We start from the raw sequence: 16,590 nt of genomic DNA, 5'->3' as shown, positions 1-16,590 counted from the left end.
TCATCTTTCGTCCCCTCTATGTGGGCCTCAGAGCTTCCCTGGTGACTCAGGGGGTAAAGAATCTGCCTGCCAATGCAGGAGACACTAGTTTGATCCCTGGGTGGGGAAGATCCCCTAGAAGAGGAAATGGCAACCCATTCCCTTATTCTTGCCTGGAAAATCCCATGGACAGAGGATCCTGGCAGGCTACAGTCCACTGGGTCACAAAAAGAGTCGGACACGACTGAACAACAACTGTGGACCTCAAGTCATTTGCTTGGCTCCTCCAAACCATGTTGATGTTTGGCAGAAACCAATGCAGTATTGTAAAGCAATTATCTTTCAATTAAAAGTAAATAAATTTGATTATGAAAAAAAAAAATAGAGGTTGGGATTTGGACCCCAAGCACCAAATTATACTAAATTTTGAGTCTTAGGGAGTACAATAAATGAGAAGCTTGTTCCCCTCATCCAACTTCTGGACTAACTTAGAGATTAAAAAAAGGAGGAACAAGGCATATGGATATCAAATTGTCATCTTTGCTATAGATAAAGCTGATATTGGAGAATGTGGCTTATCCTGGAAGCAAGTAGGATTTCTTCTCCTACAGTCAGGTGTGGACCCGGGCAGTCTCCTGACTGGGAGACTGCCAGATGTCAGCTTCTGTAAAAACTGAAGCATGGACCAGCAGACAGAAGTGCATGCTGTCTCCCCTGGGAGGAGTCAGAAATGCAATGGTGAGAGACCGGAGTAGTGTACTAACTGATATAAGGGTGACTGATCCTTCTAAGCTTAGAAAGCGACACAAGGAAAAAGGAATTCATATGGCAACTTAAGAAAAGTGGCCTTTCCTCTTTCTTGCTCATCTTCTGTTTCCTGGATGTTTCCCTGGGAGATCTGCAGACAGGCAGGGTTGGGCTGGGGCAGGATCAGACCTCCCTGCATTCTCTATAAGGTTTGTCTGTATCCCTTGTAGGCTTTCCTGATAGCTCAGAGTAAAGAATCTGCCTTCAATGCAGGAGATGCAGATTCGATCCCTGGGGTCAGGAAGATCCCCTGGAGAAGAAATGGCAACCCACTCCAGTCTTCTTGCCTGGGAAATCCTGTGGACACAGGAACCTTGCAGGCTACAGTCCATGGCATTGCAAAGAGTCGGACAACCTTCCGGTATTATGGCATTGAATGTTAGGTTTCAGCCTATGAATTTTAGAGGGACACAAACATTGAGGCCATAGCAGCTCCTCATTAGTGTCTCTAAGCCAGTTCCCCTTTGAAATCCACCTCCCACTTGCACACAGAGTGATGTTTCCAGAAACACAGATCTGACCATGTGACTCTGTTCCTAAAACCCTCAGTAGGTTCCTCCCCAGTTACAAAATGAAATTCTGATTAGCATCACCCTGTTGGGTAAGAGCCCAGACCTTCCAGTGGAGGGGTCAGTGTGAGGGTAGGTGTCTGATTGTCAGGGTTGACATTTCCTCAATTTGGGTTGCCTGAAAATGTAGCTCAGAAATTTTGTGGTAAAGTTCACCTAAGTCCACATGAAGAATCAGTTTTAGATTTCTTAGATCAGCATCAACCCAGAAACCCAAAGATCCAATACTTGCCTAACCGTGGCTATTTGTATCTGACATGACATAAACAGGGTGTTCAGACATTGATGTATTTTCCCATCTCCCCTTACCTTTGGGTCTATAGCAGCAACCTTAGCCTAGAGTCTCTCATCTGGTCCTTCTCAGATGGAGGAGAAGGTCAAAATCTGATAACAAATGATTATCAACTTAGGCCCTCTTCTCTCTTGGTTCACAGACTGGAACCCATAGACTTTAGGATTAAAAAAAAAAAAAAAGAAATCTCAAAGTATTCTGTGCCAGCTTCCACCCCACATGCTCCCTCACCTCCACGTCACAGATGATGCTTACACCAACAATGGCAGAACTTTAATCGTGTTTTCAGCCAACTGAGTAGGGAGCAAGATGCAACACAGGGAGAAGATGCCTGCCTCATAACATTGCATGTACCATCAGATGTTTCTCAGCTCAGCTCTCTCCTGAGCCACCTCAGGGCTGATCATTTGCTCCCCTCCCCCACGTCCCAGCCCCCTGCTGTGGGGCATCCAGAGGTCACCGCTGTCCTCTGTCCAGCTTTCTCTGAATGTGGAAATCAGCCTGAGAGGTATAAAGTAAACTGTTTTCTGATGACAGATGGTGCTGGGCTGGAAAATAAAAGAAAAAAAGACTAATGATGCTAGTTGTTCCAACTTTTTTTTTCTTTGGGGAAAATGTCATACATAAAACAGAAGGAAGTATGATTTTGCCATAAAATATGTCTTCCCAGAATACTCCAGCAGTGACTCCCTTGAGTGGTCAGGCCTGATCTGGCTGAAATAATTCCTTACACAGTCAAGGATGAGAATGAGAACCCAGTCCAGGCCCCTGGAGGCCCCCACGGCTTCTGAGGGATGTCCTGGCGTGGGACTGCACTTCCCAGACAGAGAACAGTGGCTGGCAGCAGCTCCTGTCAGCTGGAAGTGCCAGCTGGAAGGGTGAAGCCCACAGAGCTCACCTTTGATGGTCGTGGGACGGTCGCTCAGTGCTCATCCTGGCACTCCTCCCCATGGCCACCAAGGCCAAGGGCCTGTCTTTGGATCTCTGAGAAGATGAGCAGCTGGGTTCCCTCTTGAGGCAGCTGAGAACCTTGATCTGACAGATGCTACAGTCCTGACACAGGTGAGAAGGGAAGGTGGCCAGACAGCTCCACTGCTGTCAGCAGAAGGATAGACCGGGTTCCAATATCCTGTACCAGCTTGACCCTTCCTCTCTAGGAGGAGGAAATCGGTGTCTACCTGGGTATGTTTTGAAAGGACAGATGGGATTAGATACAAAAAATGACCAGCAGAGTGCCTGGAACATGGAAATAGTAATTAACTGAGCGAGTGGGTTCACTGCCCTCTGCACAGCAGAAAGACCAAATCCTGAGGCAGTGATATTTTGCAGAAATTAAAAAGCTTTATTGCAGGGCAGCCAAGCAAGGAGACAGGAGGTACTGCTCATATCTGTCTCCCCATCAGCTGTTGAGGGGATATTTATAGTGGAGGAGGGAGTAAGACCGGGAGAAAGCTTAGAAATGATTGGTGAAAGCAGTTTGTAAGTTTCAGGAGTTCTCTGTGCAGACTTGCCTGCTCTTCCTGCTTCTTCTTGAGCCCTACATCTCTGCGGCAAGCTGAAGCCTAAGGCCCTCAGGTGTCGCAGGCCCCCAGTTCCAGGGGGTAGATGGGAACAGGCCCATGATGGGAGGCCAGGCCATTTCAGAGTCCATCTTGGAGGAAGATAAAGGACAAGAGAGGTAGGCTGGGGGCCGACTCTTTAAGGTGATTCCACGGGGCCCTGCTGCTTGCAGGACAAGTTGGTTCTTAAGTCCAAGGGGGACTGAAGGCCTTCAAACCCAGACATTGTCTGTCTTCAAAGGGAAAGCTCAGCTGCTTCAGGGCACGCCTTCCTTCTCAGCCAGAAGATATCAGTAACTCTTGTTTTGTCATCGTTTTTATAAATAAGGTTGTCCAAAAAGTTCACTTCTCCAGGGGATCTTCCTGATCCAGGGATCAAACCTGAGTCTCCTCCACTGGCAGATTTTTTTTACCATCTGAGCCACCAGGGAAGCCCTATCATATATAGGGTTGGCCAAAAAGTTGGTTCAGGTTTTCTGTAATATGTTATAGAAAAACCTAAATGAACTTTTTTGGCCAACTCCATAATATAAAGAGTCCTACGGGGTTCAGATACCCAGCTGGATTCTATGCCTGGGCGGGTGTCCTGAGGACGGGGGCAATGCAGCTCTCTTCCCTCCTCACCCCACTCCCCAATGTCCAGGATCTGATCTGTCAGTCAGCCTTCCAGATGCGGCTAGAATTGCTGACGACAGGGATTGGCAGAGGTGCAGGGATCATCCAGGAAACAGAAGGCTGGGCCTTTGGAAGTCTGCTGGGGGTTGAGCACTGTGTTCCCAGAGCTCACGGTGGGAGAGGGTGACTCTTCTGTGCCTCACCTGACAGGAGCCAACTTTCCTTAGCTTCCACTTGGTCTTGCCACCCCTCTGCTACATCATTCACTTTGTGCACTGGGGTCTGGAGGAAGAAGGGGCTGGTTCCTTCAGCTGCAGCCTGGAGATGGTATCGGTGCCCCACACCTCACCGCCCAGGCAGAGGGTAGGAATCCAAGGCCTTCCCATCTCACCCTTGGCTCTGGCTCCCTGTGGCTTTCTCTACCTTACTTTGCCCTTCTAGATAACCACTAATTCTCACTGTAACCAATAGTTTTGTTCAGGCCTCAGTGTTCCACATGTCCTAAAGAAGTCCTATTCTTAGTGCCCTTTGGAGAAAACCAGAAATGAGTAAATACTGTAGCGATGAAATTAAAAGACGCTTGCTTCTTGGAAGAAAAGCTATGACAAACCTAGACAGCATATTAAAAAGCAGAGACATTACTTTGACAACAAAGGTCCATCTGGTCAAAGCTATGGTTTTTCCAGTAGTCATGTATGGATGTGAGAGTTGGACTATAAAGAAAGCTGAACGCCGAAGAATTGATGCTTTTGAACTGTGGTGTTGGAGAAAACTCTTGAGAGTCCCTTGGACTGCAAGATCAAACCAGTCCATCCTAAAGGAAATCAGCCTTGAATGTTCATTGGGAGGACTGATGCTGAAGCTGAAGCTCCAATACTTTGGCCACCTGATGCAAAGAGCCAACTCATTGGAAAGACCCTGATGCTGGGAAAAATTGAAGGCAAAAGGAGAAGGGGGCAGCAGAAGATGAGATATTTAGATAGCATCACTGACTCAATGGACATGCTTTTGAGCAAACTCTGGGAGATTGTGAAAGACAGGGAAGACTGACATGCTGCAGTCCGTGGGGTCTCAAAGAGTTGGACATGACTTAATGACTGAACAACAAGAAGAACTCGTTAGGAATGTGGGCTCCAATCTGGGGTTTCCGCAGTATAACCATCCCCTGGGGCCACACACCCCCAAGAGCAGGAAGCAACCTGTGACTACCCACACTAATGGGGTAAAGCCAAAAGACAAAGGCCATTAACAACAAGAAACTTGCTTTTGGGAATCAAAACTATTCTGATTCCACAATGCCTCAGCTAATGGAAATACTTTAGGATTACTTCTTTACATACCTTACCTTTTTCAATTTTATCCATCATGGATAGAAATCCTTTTAAAATGTTTTATCCACTTTCTTGTCTTCCCAGAAGAGTAAGTTGAAATTTATTTGACCTACTTTTCATGACTCAGTTATCACTTTGAATATTGATAATGGTCTGTGATATTTGAAATCCCCTCATGAACTATTTAGGAAAAAAAAAAAACCAGTTGTCACAATTGGTGGCTAGTCTACTGTGTTTTGTGAAGACTACTTTTCTTAATTCTGTCTTTATTATATATATATTTACATGGATAGAGTAAAAACACATTGCTTTTCTTCCAGTTTTTAGTCTGCAGCAGATACAGAATAAGATGATGAAGTCTGAGAGACCGATTTGTAAATTAACTGTCAACATGACTTGAGTGAGAGTCTAAGAGGCTCCCCTATACGTAGAGTTCAGGATTTATAGTAGAAAATTTTTCAGCATCTCACATATTCAAACACTCAACAGATAGCTTGTGAACACCCAGCAGCTGCCTGGCCTGTTCTGGCCGCCGTGGCTACCACAGCAAACAGGAGAGCACGTCTCGGCCCTCCCACACCCAGCTTGCACAGCTAGCAGTTGGCTGTGGTCTGAAAGGTGAAATTGCTGAGTAACCAAGTTCCAGGTAGAGAGAATGTGGCTGCGTGTGCCTTTTGTGTGTGGTTCAGAGACATAACATTTAGTTCAGAAATGTGTTAGGACATGCAAGTAACTCTCCGACACTGCGCTCCCAAATCCCTCTCAATCCAACGGAATCTCCATCTGGCCCTGGTGCCAAAGACACAGCTGGGAGTAGAGGCGCTCCACCATCGACAGGAAGTAGAATCCTGGCTTGAATTGCCATCTGTAGACAGAAGGGCAAATAATTATGAGACAAATTTCAGAAAGAAAATGTCATAATTCTCAGAGTGTCCTGTCTCCTTTCCCTCCTTCGCCTCTTCCTCCCTTCCTTTTATTCATTTAAGAACATTTACTGAGCACCTACTACATGCCAGGCCCTGAGTTAAGTACTGAGGATATAAAATTAAAGACGACTTCCCTCATCCCTAAGGACCTGACAGTGTAGTAAGAAGTGAGCTGACTGTTGTCATCTGAGACGATGAATACCAGGATGGAGATGCGCTGCTACACAAGGAGCGCTGGGGATGCATGGTGGGGGGGAGATTTAACTCGGAGTGGAAAGAGCAGGGGGAGGAGATTGAGCACCAAGGACAGCTTCCTGGAGGAGGAGGCAGTGAAACTTAGTTTTGAAAGATAAGTGAGAATGGGTCTACCTCATGCCTTTGACATCTAACCACTGAGTCAGATCCCAAAGGTTGTAAATCCCATCTAGGCAAGGTGGGCAATAATAGACTCATCTCAGGATATAGTGGGGTTGGGGGCGGGCAATAAGGGTTGTTAGAACCCTTTGGACTCCCAGTGTTCATGTCCTTCCTCACTAGCATCATTCGGAGCCAAGCCTTTTCAGGACTGGTAACCTTTGCGAGGGGCTGTGGGGCCAGCAGACATTGGGTTTGTCTATTTCTGATCTCAATGCCCCCAGCAACCTGGTGGAGACTGGTGGGTCAGCAGGTGACACTTTTGTTCTGTACTTACTATGTGCCAAGTCCAGTCCTGGGCAGTGGGATCCACGTGTGAGCAAACAAACCCTCAGCCCTCAGAGGCTGACAGCTTATTCTGTGTAATTTGATGATCTCAAGCAAAACAAAGTCCCCCAGACATGCCCTCACCCACTTGAACCCACTCAAGGTTTCTTTTATTTAAAAAAAAAGCAGCTATTGACTAACCTTTTTTTCTTCTTTTACAAACATTTCTCCTCAAGAACTGAAATAAGTGTTTTGGCTTCCTTGCTTAAGTGTGTAGTATTTTAATGAACTGTTTTCTTCCTGAGCCGCTTTTGTTAAGGAAAATGAGAAGAGCACCCCTTTCCTTTCTCCCAATGACGAAGCAGAGAACATTTTCAACTTAACGTGCCCGCCTGCCACCCATTTCCTCTCTCCACCCCTTCCCAGACCAGTTTGGCATTTTTCCACTTTCCACCTTCAGGTTCAAAGTGAGTCGGTGTGCTGTGAGAACCAGGTCATGGCTGGAACTCACCTCTACCCTGAGTGTTTTGCTTTTTTCAGCAGTATTACCTGGGCTTGGTGGGAAGAAAGGAATCAAGCAGAGCTGAGCTCAAATCCTGTCTCCTGCACTTAGACCATTCACACGAACTTGGGCGGGTCACTTCAACCTCTCCAACCCGGTATCCTCCTTGTAAAGCTGAGCCGAACCAGCAAGCCCAACTGTTGACTCTTCTGGGTTGGAAGGGGCAGTGACAAATGCAGTACAGGAGAGCGAGGATCATCATGGAAGTATACGGGAAATAGAGTCACGAGAAACTGGCCCAGCATCCTGACAATTGGACTGCCAGTGGAATCACTTGTCAAACTGCCCATTGCAGTCCCAGCTCCCCTGAGGCTCAGTTAATGCTCCTTCTTGTCTTGTCCACCCTCCCCAGAGAGGCCAAAGTCAGGGATGATCCAGATGACTTTGATCTATCCCATGTGTTCTGGGATTGTCAGGACAGCCCTGATTTGCCTTCTAATGGTCTCTACAGAAATCCTCATGTAACATGAAAATTGTTGAGAAATCCAGCACTTCAGCAGATATCTAATGACTCTCAGACTCTCTCTCCTATAAGAAGCTACCACAAGTGGGCCCTGTTCAAGCATAAGCCCCGTGATTTCTTTCCAAAATACTATTCATATAGCTGTGAAGTCTCTACAGGGACAGTAGGAGAATGAGGTAGGGCTCATGCAGCGTGTTTCAGTGAGCAGAGCTCTGAACACCCTGGCTTCCGTGTGGCCTCCTGAACTTTTCCGGCTCTACAGTCCGGTACTGTGTTCAGTTCCTTGGCAGAAGCAGCCCCCCGCCCCTGCCATCTGATCACCTGCTGTGCATGTGGGTCACTTGGAGGCTATTTTCTATGCATGGTTTTGATCAATTTTCATATGAATCCTGCAAAATAAGTCTTTGTTTCTGCTTTTTTCAAATTATAAGGGATATTTGTTTTTGTAGTTGTTCAGTCACTAAGTCGTGTTGGACTCTTTTGCGGCCCTATGGAGCCCACCAGGCTCCTCTGTCCATAGGATTTCCCAGGCAAGAATACTGAGCAGGTTACCATTTCCTTCTCCAGGGGATCTTTGTGACCCAGGGACTGAACCAGCATCTCCTGCATTGGTAGGCGATTCTTTACCGCTGAACCATCAGGAAAGCCTTCAAGGAACACAGACAAATGGTATTTGCCCCGGGGCAGGGAGAGCTATTGGAAAGACAGATTGGAAGAAACTCTGGGTGTCAAGACATCAGAGCCTCAAGGAGACCAGAGAGATTTTTCTGGATCCCACAGCAGTGGGTGTGCCCTCCAAAGCAGCCCCACCTGAGTGTCAGTCCAACAGTGACTCAGTTATCTGGGTCTCTGTCATATCTGCAGCTGCTTCTCTTGCCCCTACCCTCTCCATCTCTCTTAGAGCACCTTCTTTCTGCCTCAAGGTTTCTGCTGACTCATGGGTTTCCTCACTGTCCTTCCTGGCTGACACTCAGCTCCCCCGAGTCCCCTCCGTGAGTCTCTCCGCAGCCACCCTCCACTACAGCAGGTAGGGTCTTTCTGCAGGGCCCCTGGGGGCCTCTGTGGCTCCCACAGGCTGCCTTGGAGGTTCCCAGGTCCAATCAGCAGTGGGATCACACACACAGAACAAGGTCACCCATTCTCGTGAAACTGCCAAGGACTGCTGGCCTCAGTGAAGAGCCACAACTGGGCAGCTGCTCAGCTTCACAGCCTGGTGGGGGATTAGCCCTTTCTTAGATGAGGAAATGGACCCCAAGGAAGATTCAGTATTAGTGGGAGGCAGAGCAAAGACCAAACTCAGCTCTGGCATTTCCAAACCCATCACACCCCGCTGCTTCCTGTTTCTGGCCACCCACGCAGGATCGGAGGGAAGAGGGGCTTCTCCTGGCTGCTCCCTGCTTTCAGCCTCTCTCCTGATATGACCTAAGTGTCCCTCATCCAAAGACCCACGAACCTCAAACACTCACCTCGCCCCTCAACAGCTGGCCAAGACTTGAAAGTCCCCCTACCAGAGTCCTTAATGAATCAGACAGGAGGGCCCTGGTCTCCCTGAGGCCCCCGTGAACCTGCCAGTGGCCTGATGGCCAGATGAGACCTGGGATGGTGGGCAGGAAGGCCCAGGCCTATGGCACTGAGTCTGTGCTAAGGAATTGGAGGACCATGAGGAGAGGTGGCTGCAGGTCAGAGAGGGAAGCCTGGACCTCTAGTGGGTGAGGACGGACGTGCAAGGAAGGCTTCTGTTTTCATTTCCATCTAGGGAACGCCCCCTGAATCCATGGCCAGCCAGGTTTTGGGTCCCCAAACTGGAACACGTGGTCCAACATGTCATGGTTTTTACGGTGAGATGTAAGATTCAAAATTGGGACTTCCCTGGAAAATCCAATCCCTCCTGTGGTGTTCAGGTGGGTGTGTGGTTGGGTTCAACTTCATGCGCGAGCTCCACTCAACCACAGACGGCTGGGGCCCAGGAAGGAGGCGCCTCTTGAGAAGAGATAAGGACCGCCCTTGAGAGAGGCACTCTCCTCAGAGCAGGCAGCCTCAACTGCTTCTCAGTTCCTGTGGTAAAAACTCGAGAAGATCAAGGGAGAAGGAACCCGCCACCTCCTCCCATCTTCGTCCTGTGTCCCCTCAGCCCTAACTCGTCCTCTCTTTCCAGCTCGCTCATGCCTGAAGTGCTCAGCCAGTCCCCCCACTTTGCAGAGGAAGAAGTGGAGGTCTTCAGGACCTAAAGACACTTTCCAAGGTCATAGAGCCAATCTGAGGCCAAACACAGGTTGGCCTGAAGATTTCTATCATTTAAGACTCACTGTGGCAGCTGATCTCTCCCTGAGAAGGCCTTGCATGTGTGCCCAGTGCTGAGTTGGACCATGGGCATTAAAATACAAAAGATTAAAATTCCTACTTGAGAGGTATGTGGTCTACATGTGGAGGTAAAGCCAGAAAACAGAGTAGGGACTAAAGTTCAGCCGGAGCTCTGCTCTCCAAGTTGTGTGCCCTGCTAGGGGTTGGAAGAGCCCCCTTTTTAAAACTCACACCTAAGACTTCCCTGGAGGTCCAGTGGTTAAGACTCTGTGCTTCTAAAGCAGAGGATGTGGGTTTGATTCCTGGTCAGGGAACTAAGATCGCACATATCCACAACATGGCCAAAAAATAAAAAGTAAAACTTGAATCAGAAGTACCATCTGGGCCAATGAGGACCTTGGGAAGTGAGATTCCTCAAGACTAGGCAAGCTAGATAGAGAGAGGTACTTAATGTTGAGACAGTCGGAGGTAATAGGGAGCCACGGTGTGTCATGGAGTCACTGAGTACCTAGACAGGCTGGGGGAGCCAGCAGTGAGAGGAGGGAGAGCCCAGGAGGAGGGGTGTCAGAGCCCACAGCCGTTGCGGTGATGATGAGGAAGCCCTGAGCTGGAGGCGATGATGACAAGGTCACCGTCCCTCCCCAGCCTGAGCCATCACTCACCTTTGCAGGGCCACTTACAGCCCCTCCTCCACAGCACTTAGCCCACCGTGGTAACTTGACACCCACGTGTGGCCATGTGATGACGGTCTGGGGACCTCCCCTTCCCCTAACCCTGGACTGATGCCCCATGGGAGCAGAGGTTGTATATTTTTCTTTTTTTTTTTGAAGTACAACTGATTTACAATGTTGGGTGAGTTTCAGGTGTACAGCAAAGTGAATCTATTATACATATACATATATCCACTCTTTTTTAGATTCTTTTCCCATGTTGGTCATAAGAGAGTATTGAGTAGAATCCTCTGTGCTATACAGTAGATCCTTATTAGTCATCTATTTTATATATAGTAATGTGTATATGTCAGTCCCTGTCTCCCAATTTATCCCTCCCCTATTTTTCTGTCTTGTATCCCCAGCACTTAGTAGCCACTTCACTAATGACCACTGAATGAATGAAAGAATGAATAAATGAGGGGAAAAGTGCCCAGTGACCATAGGGATAGATTTGATAAAGGAGTTTTAATATTTGTTTCCAGTTTTCCAATTCCTACTTTCTTGGTGGGTGGAATGATATGCTTAACTCTTTCCCTCTGATCCCAAAGGTAGAGTGGTTGCAACCCTTTAAAAAACTTGGTATTCCTCTGGGATCTGTTTTTGTTTTTTATTTTTCAGCTTCTGACCATGAAAATAAATCACAGTCATTATGGGAATTTTTTAAGTAGGAAAAAGCGTAAAGAAGCTGGAAAAAAATTACTCATGACCCCATCATGAAGACGCTTCAATTTGTTGACCTATTTCCTTCAGGACTGTGACGTCTCTTAGGGGCAGAATGAGATTTCAAAGGCCTTGGCCTCAGGGCTTGTTCTCAGGCCTCTTTCCCAGCTGCCTCACTTGCAGTCATTTCTTCAGTTCACCCAGGAACCATTCCCCACCCTTCTCTTCTCTTCTCCTGGGGCTTTCCAAGGGCCTTGACCCTGATGCTGGGAAAGATTGAAGGCAGGAAAAGAAGGGGATGACAGAGGATGAGATGGTTGGCTGGCATCATCGACTCCATGGACATAAGTTTGAGCAAGCTCTGGGAGTTGGTGATGGACAGGGAAGCCTGGTGTGCTGCAGTCCATGGGGTCGCAAACAGTTGGATATTACTGAGCGACTGAACTGAACTGACGAGCTTGGGAGGGTTGTCCTCTACTTGATGATGGAAATGAAAAAGCACCTTTGGACTTGAGCATTTCCCCTGCAGCTGGCAGCCAAACTCTCCTGGTGTCGGGTGTTTGGCATTATGTCAATCTCTTGCACCATAATTCCTTCCCAACTTTTCTGACTTCCCTTCCAGACTAGCTGAGATTTCAAACAGTTGACTCAGCCATCAGCACGTCACAGAAATGAGTCGTGAGGTTTCTTCCAAATTAGTTGCCTAAAATTTTTATAATTTCTGGGGTTTCAAGACGATGCTGGTTCCTTCTAAATCTCTGTTGGGGACAATGCTGGTACCTAGGAAGCTACAAAAGAAGTGCAGACAGGGATGGAATGCAATTTCATTTGCAGGCTCAACCTGTACAGTTGGTAATTACAGATGCAGGAGCTCTGAGGACGACTCTGAGGCTACATCCAGGTTCCCTGGGAAAAAGTAATGTGGTGGATTAGTTATGTCTGCTGTGGGAATGGACTGAGAATGTGGAATGGAGCTCTTTTGCCAACCAGATTATAAGAGGGTTAGGCTTTCAAGAGGCTTAATGATTCTGTGGGGAAGGCAAGTTAAATTCAAAGTCAAATAATATGTGCTAAACTGAGTGATATTATTGGAGTTCCCATGAGGGAGAAATTGAAGCAAGCTGGGAGGTCCTGAACAGAAGTCAGACAATGGTTGGACAGGAGATGGCGAGAAAACCCTCCAGACTAAGGGAAGAACTCAAAGAAAGTACGACTGTGACATGTTCCAGGGGGGTGTGAAGAGACCAGCCTCCTCAAAGTCAACATAAAACTTTAGAATATGTGTAGCCAGAATTTACTGGATAAGTTAAATCATGCCTTGTTGTTGTTCAGTTGCTCAGTCATATCTGAGTCTTTGCAACCCCATGGACTGCAGCAGACCAGGCGTCCCTGTCCTTCACCATCTCCTGGAGCTTGCTCAAACTCACGTCCATTGAGTCGGTGATGCCATCTAACCCAGTACAGAGTAAAAATGCATTTAAACATTTTAAAGTGATGAATACCATTTTTAAACTTGTGAAATGTTTAAAAACACAGGGTTGGGGGAAAGAATGATATAATAAAATTTTACTCTTACTTGTTTATATATTGTCATATTTGTCCCATCTCTTTTTATTTATTTTTTGAAGAAGTCATTTTATGGTATTTTTTGGCCATGTAGCACGTGGGATCTTAGTTCCCTGACCAGGGATCAAATCCGTGCCCCTTGCTTTGGAAGGGCAGAGTCTTAACCCCCTCACGAGGAAAGTCCCTCCTTTTCTTTTTAAAGAATACTGCACACAAAACTTTAATCCTTTTGACTGTCACACCATCCAGTTCCTTAGGAGCAAGACCCTCTTAGGACCTTCTGGGCACTCGCATCTCCTCGCCTCGTATTATTCAGTGGCCTCCAATTATTCATAGTGCCATGCAGGCACTAATTCTAACTAGTTTCAAACTATTTCCACCACTCCCAAGTAAAATCCCACACCCTGTTTCTCATCTCCCTTCTCCTGGCCCCCAGTCCCTGGCAACCACCAATCTGTGTCATGTGTCTATGGATTTATGTCTTCTGAATATTTTATGTAAAAGGATCAAATAATATGTGACCTTTGTGTCTGGCTTCCTTCCCTTAGCATAATGCTTCCAGATTCATCCACAGTGTAGCATTAGTTCTCTGTCTTTATGGAAAAAAAATATTGCGTCCTACGTATGTAACAGAATTTGCTTATTCATTCATCTGTTGATGGACCTTTACTTTTGGCAAGGTTCCTGTAAGAGGAAATATTTGCAGATCTGGGAAGTTACAGGCAGGGTCTCATAGGGAGGGGACAGAGGTTCACTTGGGGTCACCATGTGAGCCCGTATTACCCGCAGTTTGGGAGTGTCTAGTGCACTCAAGTGCCCCTAGGGACTCAGAAAACCTCATATAATTCCACTCCACTTTTGCTTCCATAATTTCCACCTATGTGAGACAATCAGGACAGAAAAGCTTATTCCCATTTGATAGACGAATAACTTGAATTCCAGAGACTAGAAGTCAGATGACCTGACTGGGAAATGTTCATTGTCAGGGCACACCCAGCCCTTGCGATCAAATCTCTCTCTCATGTCCTTTAAACAGTTACCATTGACGATAATCACAGTGAGAGACAAAGATCTAGGTGGGAGGGAGATTTGCGTGTCAGGAATAAATTTGGTGGAGAATACATGGAAATGAATAATTGCAAGTCTGTAAGCTCGATTGTTACAGACAAATAACAATTCGAACCACACTGCCACTGAGGCTGGAGAATGCCTTTTTCCATCCAACACCCCATCCTCGCTGTGCTCCATCTGCTGCCCACGCATCAAAGCATTTGAGCAGGAATTTCCACTTCATCTCCGTGGATCCTGTTTCCTGAAGATCTTGGAAGATGGCATCCTGGACGTGGTGGGTGTGGGGTGGGCAGAGAATGTTTGAAATGGTGGCAGGCAGCATTCTGCCTTCTTACACATAGAGGTACTTAGGCAAAGTTTGTGGGCAGATGAACAAGTGGACAGATGAATATAGTTCAAGGCACTTTTGAAACTTTTGCAACTTTTTCTTCTAGGCAGATTGTTCTTTTTCCATCAAAAACAAACAAAGATCTCTACATAATGGTGGCCATCAACCATCTAGAGCCTGTACCTCTCCCCTGCCTCTAGGAGGAAGAAGAGCAGAGGTTTCTTCTATGCGTTAGTTAGGGTGGAGGCTAGACACTAGAGCAGAGACCCCAAGATGTCAATAGCTTAAAGAATAAATATCTGTAGAGAAAAGGGAACCCTCCTATACTGCTGCTGGGAATTTAAACCGGTGTTGCCACTGTGGAAAATGGTATGCTGCTGCTGCTGCTAAGTCACTTCAGTCGTGTCCGACTCTGTGGGACCCCATAGACGGCCACCCACCAGGCTCCCCCGTCCCTGGGATTCTCTAGGCAAGAACACTGGAGTGGGTTGCCATTTCCTTCTCCAATGCATGAAAGGGAAAAGTGCAAGTGAAGTCACTCAGTCGTGTCCGACTCTTAGCGACCCCATGGACTGCAGCCTACCAGGCTCCTCCATCCATGGGATTTTCCAGGCAAGAGTACTGGAGTGGGATGCCATCGCCTTCTCTGGGAAAATGGTATGGGGTTTCTCAAAACACTAAAATAGAACTACCCTATGACCCAGCAATTCCACTCCTGTGAATGTATCTGAAAAACAGAAATACCAGTTTGAAAAGATACATGTACTCCAGTGTTCCTAGCAGCATTACTTAAAATAGCTAAGATATGGAAGCAAACTAAGTGTACATCAACAGATGAATGGATAAAGATGTGGTATGTACATACAATGGAATATTACTCAGCCCAAAAAAAGGAACAAATTTTTGCAATTTGCAGCAATATGAATGGATTTGGAGGCATTATGCTGACTGAAATAAGTCAGACAGAGAAAGAGAAACACGATATGACAGCGCGTATATGTGGAATCGAAAAAATACAACAAACTAGTGATTATAACAAGAAAGAAAAGGAGAGTCACAGATACAGAGAACGCATTTGTAGTTACCAGTGAAGCGCGAGAGGTAGAATATGTGTGAGGGAGTAGGAGGTAAAACAAGAAATTTTCTAAAAAATTTAAAAAAATAAATACATTTAAATTTCTCTCTTGTATAGTTTCAGGTGGGCATTCTAGGCTGAAGGGCAGCTTTCTTCTGCCTGGTCATTCAAAGAAAAACGGTACAAATGAACCTATTTACAAAACAGAAATAGAATCACAGATGTAGAGAACAAATTTATGGTTACCAAGAGGGGAAAGCAAAAGGGAGGGATAGATTGGGAAACTGAGATTGAAACATACACACTACTATATAAAAACAGACAACAAGTAAGAACCTACTGTATAATACAGGAACTCTACTCAGCACTCTGTAATGACCTATATGAGAAAAGAATCTAAAAAAAAGAGTGGATATATGTATATGTATGTGGCTTCCCTGATGGCTCAGTGGATAAAGAATCCACCTGCAATGCGGGAGCTGCAGGAGACATGGGTTCAATCCTTGGATGAGGAAGATACCCTGGAGTTGGTAATGCAACCCGCTCCAGTATTCTTGCCTGAAAAAAAATCCCATGGACAGAAGAGCCTGGTAGGCTACAGTCCAAAGTGTCGAAAAGGGCTGGACATGCGTGAGCCACTGAGCGGGCACACGAATGTACACGTATAACTGATTCAATTTGCTTTTCAGCGGAAACTAACACAACAGTGTAGAGCAACTATACTCCAATAAAAATTAATTTAAAAAAATACCCAGTCTCCTTCCTAGTCATTGCTGTGTCATCACTGACACATTGCTGTAATCTGCATGTCAAAGCTTCGTTGCTAAAAGTTCCGACTATCCAGCTGGTGGAAAGAGTGAAAAAGCATGCAGAAGGTAAGCCTGTTGTCTTAATGCCTGGCAGGAGTCACACACATTACTTTTGCTCAAATTCTATCGACAAGAACTTCATCTCATGAGGACACTAACTGCAAGGGAAGCAGGAAATATACAGTTTAACTTTGTACCTTGGAAGAAAGCAAGAATAGATTTTGAATCTTCACCACCCCATAAGCTTGCAGTTTGTTTCTGGAAGGTAGCATAGAAGGCTCAC

Source organism: Bos javanicus, chromosome 16 (assembly GCF_032452875.1).
Source record: "Bos javanicus breed banteng chromosome 16, ARS-OSU_banteng_1.0, whole genome shotgun sequence".
In the NCBI taxonomy this organism is placed as follows: domain Eukaryota; kingdom Metazoa; phylum Chordata; class Mammalia; order Artiodactyla; family Bovidae; genus Bos; species Bos javanicus.
The sequence above is the reverse complement of the archived record's forward strand: the minus strand, read 5'-3'. Positions refer to the sequence as shown.